Source organism: Triturus cristatus, chromosome 1_2, assembly GCF_964204655.1.
Source record: "Triturus cristatus chromosome 1_2, aTriCri1.1, whole genome shotgun sequence".
NCBI lineage: Eukaryota > Metazoa > Chordata > Amphibia > Caudata > Salamandridae > Triturus > Triturus cristatus.
This window is the reverse complement of record NC_140580.1, coordinates 236,380,876-236,396,680: the sequence shown is the minus strand read 5'-3', so window position 1 is coordinate 236,396,680 and position 15,805 is coordinate 236,380,876. Positions and strand designations below refer to the sequence as shown.

Here is a 15,805-nt window from a genome sequence, read left to right as displayed (position 1 = left end):
GTATGGCTTCCGTGGATCCTCCAACGTTTCCTTACCCAGAATGCCCTACAAACCTCAAATTTAGCTGTAAAAATCACCTTTTTCACAAATTTTTGTGTGGGAAAGTTGTGGCATCACCGGGCTGACACAAATGTCCTACCACCCAGCGTTCCCCCGGGTCTCCCGATAAAAACGGTGCCTCACTCGTGTGGGAGGCCCAAGTACCCGCGACAGGCAAGGGCCCACAACGTAGTGAGGCGACATGAAAATTGCCTATCTCAAAACGACCTGGTTTTGCAAGGGGGGTCACTTGGGTTTTTGGCCCGGTGCTCGGCGGCCACCTAGGGAAACCTACCAAACCCACACATTTCTGAAAACTAGACACCTGGGGGATTCCAGGGAGGTATGGCTTGCGTGGATCCCCCAACGTTTCATTACCCAGAATGCCCTGCAAACCTCAAATTTAGCTGAAAAAATAACTTTTTTCACACATTTTTGTGTGGGAAAGTTGTGGCATCACCGGGCTGACACAAATTTCCTACCACCCAGCGTTCCCCCGGGTCTCTCGATAAAAACGGTGCCTCACTCGTGTGGGAGGCCACGGGCAAGGGTCCAAAACGTAGTGAGGTGCACTACGTTTAGGACCCTTGCCTGTTGAGGCGCACTACGTTTTGGGCCCTTGCCTGTCGCGGGTACTTGGGCCTCCCACACGAGTGAGGCACCGTTTTTATTGGGAGACCCGGGGGAACACTGGGTGGTAGGAAATTTGTGTCAGCCCAGTGATGCCACAACTTTCCCACACAAAAATGTGTCAAAAAGGTGATTTTCTCAGCAAAATTAGAGGTTTGCAGTGCATTCTGGGTAAGGAAACTTTGAGGGATCCACGCAAGCCATACCTCCCTGGAATCCCCCGGATGTCTAGTTTTCAGAAATGTGTGGGTTTGGTAGATTTCCCTAGGTGGCCGCCGAGCACCGAGCCAAAAACCCAAGTGACCCCCCTTGCAAAACCAGGTCGTTTTGAGATAGGCAATTTTCATGTTGCCTCACTACGTTTTGGGCCCTTGCCTGTCGCGGGTACTTGGGCCTCCCACACGAGTGAGGCACCGTTTTTATCAGGAGACCCGGGGGAACGCTGGGTGGTAGGAAATTTGTGTCAGCCCGGTGATGCCACAACTTTCCCACACAAAAATGTGTGAAAAAGGTGATTTTTTCAGCTAAATTTGAGGTTTGCAGGGCATTCTGGGTAAGGAAACGTTGGGGGATCCACGCAAGCCATACCTCCCTGGAATCCCCCGAGTGTCTAGTTTTCAGAAATGGGTGGGTTTGGTAGGTTTCCCTAGGTGGCCGCCGAGCACCGATCCAAAAACCCAAGTGAACCCCCTTGCAAAACCAGGTCGTTTTGAGATAGGCAATTTTCATGTCGCCTCACTACGTTGTGGGCCCTTGCCTGTCGCGGGTACTTGCGCCTCCCACACGAGTGAGGCACCGTTTTTATCGGGAGACCCGGGAGAACGCTGGGTGGTGGGAAATTTGTGTCAGCCCGGTGATGCCACAACTTTCCCACACAAAAATATGTGAAAAAAGTGATTTTTTCAGCTAAATTTGAGGTTTGCAGGGCATTCTGGGTAAGGAAATGTTGGGGGGTCCACGCAAGCCATACCTCCCTGGATTTCCCTGGGTGTCTAGTTTTCAAAAATGTATAGGTTTGCTAGGTTTCCCTAGGTGCCAGCAGAACTATGGTTCAAAAACTACAGCTAGGCATTTTGCCAAAAAAGGGTCATTTTTCGCTACGAAATTGAGGTGTGTCCACGTTATGTTTTGCGCCGTTTCCTGTCGCGGGCACTAGGCTGACCCACACAAGTGAGGTACCATTTTTCTCGGAAGACTTTGGGGAACGTGGGGTGGGTGGAAATTTGTGGATCCACGCAGATTCCAGAACTTTCCACCAGAGAAATGTAGGGAAAATGCGTATTTTTGGCAATTTTTTAGGTTTGCAAGGGATTCTGGGTAACAGAACCTAGTGGGAGGCAGTCAAGTCACCCCATCCTGGATTCCCCTGGGTGTCTAGTTTTCAAAAATGTATAGATTTTCTAGGTTTCCCTAGGTGCCAGCAGAGCTATGGTTCAAAAACTACAGCTAGGCACTTTGCCAAAAAAGGGTCATTTTTCGCTACGAAATTGAGGTGTGTCCATGTTATGTTTTGCGCCGTTTCCTGTCGCGGGCACTAGGCTGACCCACACACGTGAGGTACCATTTTTCTCGGAAGACTTTGGGGAGCGCGGGGTGGGTGGAAATTTGTGGATCCACACAGATTCCAGAACTTTCCACCAGATAAATGTGGGGAAAAAGTGTTTTTTTGGCAATTTTTTAGGTTTGCAAGGGATTCTGGGTAACAGAACCTGGTGGGAGGCAGTCAAGTCACCCCATCTTAGATTCCCGTGGGTGTCTAGTTTTCAAAAATGTATAGGTTTCCTAGGTTTCCCTAGGTGCCGGCAGAGCTAGGGTTAAAAAACTACAGCTAGGCACTTTGCTAAAAAAGGGTAATTTTGCATTGTGAAAATGTGGTGTGTTCATGTTGGGTTTTGAGCCAATGCCTGTCATGGGCACTATGCCTACCCCTAAAAATGAGGTACCATTTTTATCGGGAGACTTAGGGTAATTCAGATTTGTAAAGTAACTGTTATTACCTATTGACTTTCGATGCATTTCTGCCTTCCAAATGAAAGACATTGTGTAAAAAAGAAGTCATTCTAAAAAATGACTGATAATTCTCATGCTAGTATGAGTATTCCCAATTTCGGAAATGTGCAAATATCTACTGTTTCTAAACTCTACATTTTGTTCCCATTTCAGAAATACATAGGTGTCTTTCATACCGATTTTTCCATGTACACATTTTTACAGAATGATTACTATATACCCGGTACATAATAAAAAACCATTGCAAGTTGCTGCTCAGTTTTTGGATCTGGGTTCGTCGGGTTCTTGGTGAACCTACAAGTCCTATATATCCCCACAACCAGTAGTGTCCAGTGGATCTAACGGTATATTGCTTTCAAAGAGCTGTCATAATTAGAAGAAGTTACAGGTGAAAACGTTGACACAAAAGTCTTTTTTATTCAACAAATTTTCAATTTATCCTATATTTAACTGTTAGTTTCTATAAAAAAACCTTGATGGATCTACACAAATGACCCCTTGCTGAATTCAGAATTGTGTCTACGTTTCTAAAATGTATAGCTTTCCAGGATCCATTATTGCTTTTGTACCCATTTCTACCATTAACTGGAAGGAGGTCAAAAGCACAAAAAATAGCAAAAATAGGCTATGTCCCAGAAAAATGCCAAAACAGTGTAAAACATTTTGGGTTTCTGACAAAAGTCTGGTATCCCCTAAAAGCTGGGAAAATGATGATTTCAGCCCCACAAACCCTTTTTTGATAACACTTGCAGGGAAAAACTCAGAAGCTTTCATTTGCAGCCCGTTTTTCCCATTTTCCCCCCAAAAAACTAAATTTTGCTGTATTCTGGCTCATTTCTGTGACCCCTCCAGTGGAATCCACAAACCCTGAGTACCTTCAGAATCCCCATGATGTTGGAAGAAAAGGACGAAAATTTGGCGTGGATACCTTATGTGGTCAAAAAGTTACAGGGGACTCAGCGCGCACTACCCCAAATAGCCAAAAAAGGGCGTGGCTCAGGAGGGGAAAAGGCCTGGCAGCGAAGGGGTTAAATTAAATGTTTTAAGAGTTACCACTTTATTCCAATCAAGATGCTTCAGATGTGCCATACGTTTGTCATAAGTAGGACTGTTAGCACTCTAGTTGTTCTTTAGAACGCTCTGGGAAGCTGCAGTAGAACACAAAGGAATCAACTGACAGTCTCTGCCCTTGTTGGATGTACATGTTTTACTGAGAATGTCAGACTTCATTCTCACATGACTGAGAAAGATAATGTGAATTTACAGAAAATATGCTCTCAGTTTATCTCATAAATCACCTTCTAAACCTCTGTGGGAAAAGCATGAGCAAATAGTTTTCTCTCAAACATGATTCATGATATCCCAGCAGAAGGCTTTTTCACATGGTAAAATCACCTTAGAACACACCACAATTCCTAAAATGAGTATGGTACCATCAAAAAATGATTTATAATGTAACTAAAGTCTTAAAACCTTCTATTAACTGCAATGCTTTTTAATGAGGGGCCATCATGTATATTGGTCCCAAGATGGCTGCCAACACTTCTTGGATGAAGTGCTGACAGCCAATCAGATCTGACGATGAGATGTGTGGTTAGGCTCCGCCCAGATATATCTATGATTTTACTTTTGATTTTCTCAGCAACTACTGAACGGATTTACACCATTTAACCAAAAGGCACGAGTGTGAACAAAGGGCTACCTCTTTGCCAAATTTTGTGTAATTCCGTTCAGCAGTTCGGGCTGCAGCTGCGATTAACGGTTCCTATGGAAAATTGCATGGGGAAAACACGTTTTGGGACCCCCTTTTTTCTCGGCCCCGCTTGACGAATCACCCCGACACTTTCAGGATAGGAGCGGACCGGAGCGCCCCACCAGTTTTGAAAATTTCGCGAAGATTTGTCAACCGGCGCCAAAGTTATTCCAAATAGAATGTTGCAGATTTCCTATGGATAATAGGTCCTAACTATAACTACCTGCTGGCGACCGCCAGTAGGTAATATATATCTATCTATATATGTATATATTACCTACTGGCGGTCGCAAGTAGGTAGTTATAGTTAGGACCCTGTTTCCATAGGAAAACCGCAACATTCTATTTGGAATAACTTTGGCGCCGGTCGACGAATCCTCGCGAAATTTTCAAAACTAATGGGGCGCTACGCTCCGCTCCTACCCTGAAAGTCTCGGGGGGATTTGTCCAGCGGGGGCTGAGATAAAAGGGGGGTCCCAAAACGCGTTTTCCCCATGCATTTTTCCATAGGACCTTTAGTCCAAGCTACAGCCCGAACGGCTGAACAGAATTACTTGAAATTTGGCAGAGAGGTAGTCCTCAGGTCAAGGAAGTGCCTTTTGTAGGTTTGGTGTAAATCTGTTCAGTAGATTCTGAGAAAATAGCCTTTAAATCAATATATATATCTGAGCCAGCTTACGGTGCGCTTACGGTGCGCTTACCGTACGCGTACGGTGACGTGCGCGAGCGCGATTCTGATTGGCTGTTAGATCTTAGTAAACATTCGAATCGGTCGAAACCAGGAAGCGGCGGCCGCCATTTTCTCTCTCGCAGTCTGAGAGGGGCTTAAAAAACAAAGGCCAAAAACGTGTAAAGGGGCTGTTTAGACAACTCCTAAGCACCCAGCCATGTTGACGGAGTCCTCAAAGACCACACAAGGCCAAAAACGGAATTTTAATTTTTTCGATAATTTCGCCGATTACGCTTACCGTACGCGTACGGTAAAAATTAATAAAAAAAAAAAAATTATCCATACTCTCCCCACCCCGTATGCAAATGGTGCCCGAAGGGCAATATTTGTGCATGGCATATTACAGATGTGAAAAATTAAAATATTACCTTTCACAACGAAGCGCAAAAATTATCCATACTCTCCCCACCCCGTGTGCAAATGGTGCCCGACGGGCACCATTTGAGCATGGCATATTACAGATGTGAAAAATTAAAATATTACCTTTCACAACGAAGCGCATCATATGTCCTCCATGTGCGCACGGTGCGCGAAGCGCATCGTGCGTACATGGCCCATCTAGCGTAACGTAGGCACGCGGTGCGCGTAGCGAATCGCGTGCCCACCGTGCGTGCTTCGCGCACCGCGTGCTCACTGTGCGCGCACGGTGCGCGCACGGAACAAACTGCGTTAAGTGGGCGCGCACGCCACGAATGGCCTAAAGTAACTTAGCATTTAAAAAAACGTACAAATTCACTGAAAAAACCATAGGTTTCACACACGTTATAGTTAAGAATTAGCATTTAAAAAACCTTGCAAATTCAGTGAAAAAACCATAGGTTTCACACATGTTATAGTTAGCTGGAAATTTTACTGATAAAAAACCAATGAAATTCCCCCGTTCTAGTTAGTGCAGGCAACTATAACTCACGCAACCGCAATCCTCTGCTGATGCTAATACTGTATTTAGACACTTATTTGCCCATGTCTTCTTCCATTAAATTTTAGCTATACATATATTACAAATATTTTTTTTCCATAAAGACACATATGTCATCAGCAGATGATTGCGATCGCGTGAGTTATAGTTGCCTGCACTAACTAGAACGGGGGAATTTCATTGGTTTTTTTCAGTAAAATTTCCAGCTAACTATATCATGTGTGAAACCTATGGTTTTTTCACTGAATATATATATATATATATATATAACAAGTCGTATTGAAGAATGAGTGGGTGTATGAGTGTCTGAAAGGATGATTTAGTGGGGGCATGACTGACTGTATAAATGAGTGATTAAACATGTCTTAAGGAATGCATGGGTGAATGTCTGTATCAGTCTGTCAGTTGGTGTGTAAGTGGCTGCAAGGGTGTCTATATGGGTTAATGATTTTTTGTCTGAGTACCTATATGGGTGCCTGAGTGTGTATGTGGGTGAATGGGGGTGTGACTCCCTGCATGGATGTGTGAGTGGGTGATTCACTGGGTTCATGAGTGGATCTGCGAGGGGCTGTATGGGTGAGTGGATGTGCATATGGCTGTGTTGGTCAGTAAATGGATGTCTCAGTGGTATATGTATAACTACATATGTGAAAGGCAGTATATGTGAGTGTTGGAGTATATAAGTGACTTTATGTGAGAGTGCTTGTGAGAGTAGTTGTATGCATGAGTGGGTGCTTTTGTCAGTGATTGCTGAAGTGAGTATGTGTTAGTATCTGTATGAATAAGTGAGGTGGTGTGTGTATACTGTATACGTGAGCAAATGGCAGTGTGATTGCTTCTTTGGGTGTCTGACTAGGTGTGCGAGTAACTCTATGGGTGAGTGGCAGTGTGTGAGTGACTATGGGTATATGAGTGTTTATATCATTGGCTGTATTGATGAGTGACTGAATGTATGAGAGATTGTGTAGGTGAGTGAGTGGATGTGTATGTAGACCTATGAAGCAGTGAGTGGGTATGTACTAACTGGTATTGGTGTGTCTATGGTTTGGGGAATGGTCGTCTCTATTTTAGAGTGGGTGTATGAAAGGTAATATTAGGGTATGAGGAGGTGCATCGGATATTAAGTGGATGATGTCAACAATGATGTCATTTGAGGTGTCATCAGTGATGTCACTGACCATGTCATGAGTGATGTAATATGTGATGTCATCAACAGTGCATTGCAGGGGCATGAGTTATATAACGGCTAAATTTGTCTGATTTTGTACGAGTGAAATGTCAGCCTAAATATAACATCCCTGAAACCATTTTTTTTTCAGTGAATTTCTAAGGTTTTTTAAATGCTAATCCCTAACTATAACATCCCTGAAACCGGTGTTGTTTTCAGTGAATTTCTAAGGTTTTTTCAATGCTAATTTTTAACTATCCCTACAAAGGTAAACCATGTACAAAAAGAGGAAGAAAGGTCCAGAAAGAAGCAACAGAGGTGCAGAAAGAAACCCACTTTGACTGTACCTTTCCACAGACTCATGGAAAGTAGCCTAATCACTAATCCCAAGGTGTCTTAAACCTCACTTTTCTCTTGAAGGTTCACTATTCATCGACTACTCAGAATGTTAGGCCTACTAAATATAAAGCAGCAATCCTAAACACATCACTGTTGTAAGTGTGACCACGTTTGTGAAGGTATACATGCATGTATCTCTGCTTTTACCTAGTGACATGTTACATAAAAATAAATATACAAATTCTTGAATACCTGTGTTTCAAACAGCAAACTCTGTAAATGTGTGTACAAAAAGGTGCTTGTATGTTTTTTCTGCTCATAATACAGGGCACATGGTTATTCATGAGTATATTTGAGGGGCTCTCTAATACGTATATACATACGACATATCTGCCTGTGCAACTGAATGACAGAGCAGAACTAAGTAGATTTGACCACCTATAACAGAAGGTACCCGCTTTTTAAGCTACCATATTCAGATGCATAACACATGTGAGAAGACTTGAACAAGTATACATATACATCAGTCATGAGAGCACACAGACGTTTAAACTTGACAGCTTGCACTTCCCATTTGAATACAGAAACAAGCAAAAGAGGTGCAGAAAGAGGCAAGAGGGTTGTAGAACAAAGCAAGAGAGGTGTAGAAAAAAGCAAGTGAAGTGCAGAAAGAAGCAAGAGAACTGCAGAAAGAGGCAAGAGAGGTGCATAAAGAGACAAGAGAGGTGTAGAAAAAGGCAAAAGGTGTGCTGAAAGAGAGAAGAGGGCTGCTGAAAGAGGCAAGAGGGGTGTAGGAAGAAGCAAGAAAGGTGCACAAAGAAGCAAGAGAAGTGCAGAATGAAAGCACAGAGGTGCAGTAAGCGGTAAGAGAGGTGCACAAATAGGGAAGACAGGTGTATTAAGAAGCAAGAGGGATGCAGAAAGAAGCAAAAGAGGTGCAGAAAGAGGCAAGAGGGTTGCAGAGAAAAGCAAGAGAGGTGCAGATAAAAACAAGTGAAGTGCAGAAAGAAGCAACAGATGTGCAGAAAGAGACAAGAGATGTGCTGAAAGAGGCAAGAGAGGTGCAGAAAGAGGGAACAGGGGTGCAGAAATAGGCAAGAGAGGTGCAGAAAGAGGCAAGAGAGATATGGAAAGAGGCAAGAGGGGTACAGAAAGAAGCAAGTAAGGTGCACAAAGAAGCAAGAGAAGTGCAGAATGAAGGCAAAGAAGTACAGAAAGAGGCAAGGGAGGTACAGAAATGGGGAAGAGTGGTGAAGTGAGAGTCAAGAGGGGTGCAGAAAGAAGCAAAAGAGGTACAGAAAGAAGCAAGAGAGGTACAGAAAGAGCCAACAAAGGTGCAGAAAGAGGCAAGAGGGGTGCAAAAATAGGCAGGAGAAGTGCAGAAAGAAGTAAGAGGTGCAGAAAGATGCAAGAGAAGTGCATAAAGAAGCAAGAAATGTACAGAAAGAAGAAAGAGAAGTGCAGAAAGAAGCAAGAGAGGTGCAGAAAGAGGAAAGACAAGTACAGAAAGAGGCAAACAGGGGTACAGAAAGAAGCAATAGAGGTGGAGAAAGAAGAATGATAGGTGCAGAAAGACGCAAGAGAGGTGCAGAAAGAAGCAACAGAGGAGCAGAAAAAGGCTAAAGGGTGCAGAAAGAGGCAAGAGAAATGCAGAAAGAAGCAACAGAGGTGCAGAAACAGGAAAAAGAGGTGCTAAAAGAGGGAGAAGTGGTGCAGAAAGAGGGAGGAGTGGTGCAGAAAGAGGCAAGAATGGTGCAGAAAGAAATAAGAGTGGTGCAGATATTTGCAAGAGAAGTGCAGAAAGAAGCAAGAGTATTGCAGAAAGAACCAACAGAAATGCAGAAAGAGGCAAGAGAGGTGCAGAAAGAGGCAAGAGAAGTGCAGAAATAAACAAAAGAGGTGCAGAAAGAGGCAAGGAAAAGGCAAGAGAGGTGCAGAAAGAGGCCGGAGAGGTGCACAAAGAGGGAAATGGGGTGCAGAAAGAAGCAAGTGGGGTGCAGAAAGAAGCACACGAAGTGCATAAGGAGGCAAGAGGGTGCAGAAAGAGGCAAGGATGGTGCACAAAGAGGAAAGAAGGGTACAGAAAGAGGCAAGGGGGTACAGAAAAGGGCAAGAGAAGTACAGAAAGCAGCAACAGAGGTGCAGAAAGAGGCAAGAGAAGTGCAGAAAGAAGCAAGAGAGGTGCAGAAACAGGCAAGAGAGGTGCGGAAAGAACAAGGGTACAGAAAGAGGCAAGAGAGTTACAGAAAGAGGTAAGTAGGGTGCAGAAAGAGGCAAGAGGGGTAAAAAAGACGCAAGTGAGGTGCAGAAAGAGGAAACAGAGGTACTGAAAGAGGCAAGAGAGGTACAGAATGAGGCAAGAAAGGAGCAGAAAAATGCAAAAGAGAAGCAGAAAGAGGGAAGAGGGGTACAGAAAGAGGCAAGACGGGTGCAGAGAGAAGCAAGAGAAGTGCAGAAAGAAGCAAGAGAATTGCACAAAGAAGCAACAGATCTGTAGAGAGAGGACACAAGGGTGCAAGAAGGGAAAAAAGGGTGCAGAAAGAGGAAAGAGGGGTGCAGAAAGAGGCAACAGAGGTGCAGAAGGAGGCAAAAGAAATGCATAAAGACACAAGAGAGTTGCAGAAACAGGAAAAAAGAGGTGCAGGAAGAGGGAACAGGGGTGCAGACAGAGGCAAGCGAGGTGCAGAAAGAGGGAAGAGTGGTGCAGAAAGAGGCAAGAGGGGTACAGAAATTTGCAAGAGAGGCGCAGAAAGAAGCAAGAGTAGTGCAGAAAGAGGCAAGGAAGGTGCACATAGATTGAAGAAGGGTGCAGAAAGAGGCAAGAGGGGTGTAGAAAGAAGGAAGAAGGGTGCAGAAAGAGGCAAGAGTGGTGCAGAAAGAAGCAAGTGAGGTGCAGAAAGTGGCAATCGAGGTGCAGAAGGAGGCAAGAGAGGAGCAGAAAGAGGCACGAGAGATGCAGAAAGAGGGAAGAGGTGTGCAGAAAGAGGCAAGAAGTGTGCAGAAAGAGGGAAGAAGGGTACAGAAAGAGGCAAGAGAGTTGCAAAAAAAAGAACCAAGAGAAGTTCAGAATGAAGGCACAGAGGTGTAGAAAGAGGGAAGAGAGGTGCAGAAAGAGAAAGAAGAGGTGCAGTAAAATGCAAGAGGGGTACAGAAAGAAGCAAGAGGGGTACAGAAAGAAGCAAGAGAGGTGCAGAGAGAACCAACAGAGGTGCATAAAGAGGCAAGAGAATGAAGGCACAGAGGTGTAGAAAGAGGGAAGAGAAGTGCAGAAAGAGAAAGAAGAGGTGCAGTAAGATGCAATAGGGATGCAGAAAGAAGCAAGAGAAGTGCAGAAAGAACCAACAGAGGTGCATAAAGAGGCAAGAGGGGTGCATAAAGAGGCAAGAGTAGTACAGAAAGAAGCAACAAAGTTTCAGAAAGAGGTAAGAGTTGCAGAAAAGGGGAAGAAGGGTGCAGAAAAAGGCAAGAGGGGTACAGAAAGATGCAAGAGATGTGCAGAAAGAAGCAAGAGAAGTGCAAAAAGAAGCAAAAGAGGTGCAAAGAGAGGCAAGAGGGTTACAGAAATAGGCAAGAGGGGTACAGAAAAAGCAAGTGAAGTGCAGAAAGAAGAAACAGATGTGCATAAAGATGCAAGAGAACTGCAGAAAGAGGCAAGAGTGATGCAGAGACAGGGAAGAGGGGTATGGAAAGAGGCAAGAGAGGTATGGAAAGAGGCAAGAGAGGTGCAGAAAGAGACAAGAGAGGTGCTGAAAGAGGGTAGAGGCCTGCAGAAAGAGGCAAGAGGGATGCAGAAAGAGGCAATAGATGTGCAGAAAGAAGCAAGAAAAGTGCACAAAGAAGCAAAAGAGGTGCAAAGAGAGGCAAGAGGGTTGCAGAAATAGGCAAGAGGGGTACAGAAAAAAGCAAGTGAAGTGCAGAAAGAAGAAACAGATGTGCATAAAGATGCACGAGAACTGCAAAAAGAGACAAGAGTGATGCAGAGAGAGGGAAGAGAGTTATGGAAAGAGGCAAGAGAGGTGCAGAAAGAGACAGGAGAGGTGCTGAAAGAGGGTAGAGGGCTGCAGAAAGAGGCAAGAGGGATGCAGAAAGAGGCAAGAGATATGCAGAAAGAAGCAAGAGAAGTGCACAAAGAAGCAAAAGAGGTGCAAAGAGAGGCAAGAGGGTTGCAGAAATAGGCAAGAGGGGTATAGAAAAAAGCAGGTGACATGCAGAAAGAAGCAACAGATGTGCACAAAGATGCAAGAGAACTGCAGAAAGAAGCAAGAAAGGTGCACAAAGAAGCAAGAGAAGTGCAGAATGAAGGCACAGAGGTACCGAAAAAAGCAAGAGAGGTACAGAAAGAGGAATTAGAGGTGCAGTAAGATGCAAGAGGGGTACAGAAAAAAGTAAGAGGGGTGCAGAAAGAAGCAAGAGTGGTGCAGAAAGAACCAACAGAGGTGCAGAAAGAGGCAAAAGAGTTGCAGAAAAAGGGGAAGAAGGGTGCAGAAAGAAGCAAGAGAAGTGCAGAAAGAGGCAAGAGAGGTGCAACAAGAGGGAAGACGAGTGCAGAAAGAGGCAACAGGGGTGCAGAAAGAGGCAAGAGAGGTGCAGAAAGAAGCAATAGAGGTACAGAAAGAAGTACGAGAAGTGCAGAAAGAAGCAACAGGAGTGCAGAATTAAGCTAGAGGGGTACAGAAAGAGGCAAGAGAAGTGCAGAAAGAAGCAACAGAGGTTTAGAAAGAGGCAAAAGAGGTGCAGAAACAGGCAAAAGAGGTACAGAAAGAGGCAAGAGAACTGCAGAAAAAGGCAGGAGAGATGCAGAAAGAGGCCTGAGATGTGCACACAGAGGGAATGAGGTTACAGTAAGAGGCAAGAGGGGGTGTAGAAAGAAACAAGAGAGGTGCAGAAAGAAACAAAAGAAGTGCAGAAAGAAGCAACAGAAGTACAGAAAGAAGCAACAGAGGTGCAGAAAGAGGCAAGAGGAGTACATAATGAGGCAAGAGATGTGCAGAAAGAAGCAACAGAGGTTTAGAAAGAGGCAAACGAGGTGCATAAACAGGCAGGAGAGGTACAGAAAGAGGGAAGAGGGGTGCAGGAAGAGGCAAGAGAGGTACAGAAATAGGGAAGAAAGGTGCAGAAGGAGTCAAGAGGGGTTAAAAAAAGTAGCAAGTGAGGTGCAGAAAGAGGCAACAGAGGTGAAGAAAGAGGCAGAAGTAGTGCAGAAACAGGCAAGAGAAGTGCTGCAAGAAGCAACAGATGTGTAGAAAGAATCAATAGAAGTACAGAAAGAGGCAAGAGGGGTGCAGAAAGAGGCAAGAGGGGTGCAGAAAGAAGTAACAGAGGTGCAGAAAGTGGCAAAAGGGCTGCAGAAAGAAGCAAGAGAGGTACAGAAAAAGGCAAGAGAATTGCAGAAAGAGGCAAGAGAGGTACAGAAAGAGGCAAGAGAGGTACATAAAGCGGAAAGAGGGTTACAGAAAGAAGCAACAGATATGCAGAAAGAGGCCAGAGAAGTGCATAAAGAGGCAAGAGAAGTGCAGAAAGTAGCAAGAGAGGTGCAAAAACAGGCAACAGAGGTACAGAAAGAGGGGAAAAGGAGCAGAAAGAAGCAAGTGAGGTATATAAAGAAGCAAAAGAAGTGAAGAAGGAAGCATGAGAGGTGCAGAAAGAGGCAAAAGGGGTACAAAAAGAAGCAAGTGAGGTGCAGAAAGATGAAACAGAGGTACCGAAAGAGGCAAGAGAGGTGCAGAATGAGGCAAGAAAGGAGCAGAAAAATGCAAAAGAGAAGCCGAAAGAGGGAAGAGGGGTACAGAAAGAGGCAAGACGGGTGCAGAGAGAAGCAAGAGAAGTGCAGAAAGAAGCAAGAGAATTGCACAAAGAAGCAACAGAGGTGCAGAGAGAGGACACAAGGGTACAAGAAGGGAAAAAGGGTGCAGAAAGGGGAAAGAGGGGTGCAGAAGGAGGCAAAAGAAATGCATAAAGACACAAGAGAGTTGCAGAAACAGGAAAAAAAGAGGTGCAGAAAGAGGGAACAGGGGTGCAGACAGAGGCAAGCGAGGTGCAGAAGAGGGAAGAGTGGTGCAGAAAGAGGCAAGAGGGGTGCAGAAATTTGCAAGAGAGATGCAGAAAGAAGCAAGAGTAGTGCAGAAAGAACCAACAGCAATGCAGAAAGAGGCAAGAGGCAGGAGGGGTGCAGAAAGGCAAGAGAAGTGTAGAAAGAAGCAAAAGAGATGCAGTGTGTATAGAGTCCAAGAGTCCCCAAAGGTAGGCAGAGGTTAAAGTTAGATAGAACCTTACTCTATAATAGTGGTAGCTTGGTCGAGCAGTAAGGCAGTATCAGAGGAGAGTGTTAAGCATTTGTTGTACACACTCAGTAAGCAAATGAATTCACAGACTCAAGAACGGAACTCTAGGCCAATTGTTTTTGTGTAAAAAAAATACTGTTGTTTTATTTCTAGAACCAAAGCCTGGCACAGGTAAGCATAAAAATACTTTGCAGTAATAAGTTACTTGATTGAATACAGTTTGAAAATGCAGTAGAAATTATACTGGCTTTGATTTACAGATAATGTAGTAGATTGCAACACTTAGCAGGTATAGTACATTGGAATGAATAGGCTTTTTGAACAAATTGCAGGTAAGTTACTTTAATGTTACTTTTTCTAACTCAGTGCTGGGTGCCTAGATCCAGCACTGGGACATTTCCTGAAAACAGTTGAGTAAATATGTTTTTTTTATTCGCACAATTTTTAAAGAATATCTTTAGTTTTCAAAACTCCACACAGTTGTTTTTTGGAGGGAAAATTGTCAATGTTATCCTATGGAGGGAAAACAGGTTATCAGTTTGCAGGTTATTAAACAACTGTGGAAGTTAAGGTTCTGGGGTTAGACTCAGGGGTCCCCCAGGGTCAGTGATGCACTGTTATTGCACCCTCAGCGGCACTAGGGCGGCCGGGTGCAGTGTTGAGGCCCAATGTTATCCTATGGAGGATGGGGGGTCTCCGGTTGGTGGCTGCTGGCTAGCAGGCCACATGGCATTGGGAGCAAAGCTCCTAGGGTTTAGGTCAGGGCAAAAGAGGAAACAAGTAGGCACAAAAAGTGCACCCTCAGTGGCACTAGGGCGGCCGGGTGCAGAGTGCCATTTCGACGTCGGTCACCCTGTTGTTTTCCATGGGGAACCTCCAGTTGGAAGAAACGCTGCAGGCTCGGAGAAGAGGATCTTCTGGGTGCGACCACCGCTTCGAGGGGTATGTTGGGATGTCTTGGCTTGGTTGAGCACCATTGGTTGGGGCACACAAGGCCGTGGGGCGTTGGGTGCAGTGGTGCCTTCTAGGGTCGGATTTTCTTAACTACTCGGGTCGCGGTAGGGGGGTCCTCTGGATTGAGGCTGCAGGCATCGTCTGCAGGCAGGTCATGAGTCACTGGATCTCGGGTCAGGGTTGCTGGGGTCTCCTCCTCAGGGTGTTGTTTCACTCAAGCTCGGACCGGGGTCGGTGGGTGCAGAATGTGCTGGATTCGTGGTATCCGGCTGGAGCCAGAAGCTGCAGTTTGAACAAGTCAGATGTTCACGAGAGATTCAGTCCTTGAAGTGAAGGCAGGCAGGCAGGTCCTCCGGGGTTCTGGAGGTTGCTGGTTGCAGGAGCAGGTTTGAGGGTAGACAGATAAAGATCATACACAGAGAGGCAACACTTTAAAATGTAAAAATTGGATATAATGTTTTAGAGTCCAAGTTTTTTCACTAATACAAAATAGGTTCTTTTATTGTTGCAAGTTGAACAGCAGCAGCAATACAGCCAACGCGTTTCACCCGACAGCGGGCTTCCTCAGGGCAAAATTGGAAAGTAATCCAATCTAGTACAGATCCTTGGAGTGCCACAATCCCAGCTTGAATTGCTTGGCACTTCTACACCAGTTCTTCTCAGATATCCAAATTTGTAAAAAAGAGAAGGAAGGGAATTCTTCAGTTGATCCCAAGTTTAAGGTAAATGTTCCACCAAAAACTGTGACAAAATTAAGTCCACAAATCACGATTTAAGATCCAAAGGTTAGGTACAGTCATGAAAATTCACTATGATTGGTGAAATTTTCTGAACACTTGTGATGTGCCGCCGTTTCAAAGTAAACTGCAGAGGAAACTGCTCAACGCTAAGGGTAGACAGGCCTGTAGGGCTGGGGCCAAGTCAGTGGGCGTCGTCCTTTTGTTAGCTCTGCACGGCTCTTCGGTCCTTCTTCTTCTTTTCT

General features: G+C 44.9%; 1 protein-coding gene across 5 annotated transcripts in view; it reads left to right on the top strand.

Moving 5' to 3' along the window:
- MYPN (myopalladin) overlaps window positions 1-15,805 on the top strand; it is a 2,601,563-nt gene that overhangs the window by 1,090,746 nt on the left and 1,495,012 nt on the right. The gene's annotated exons all lie outside the window — the stretch shown is intronic.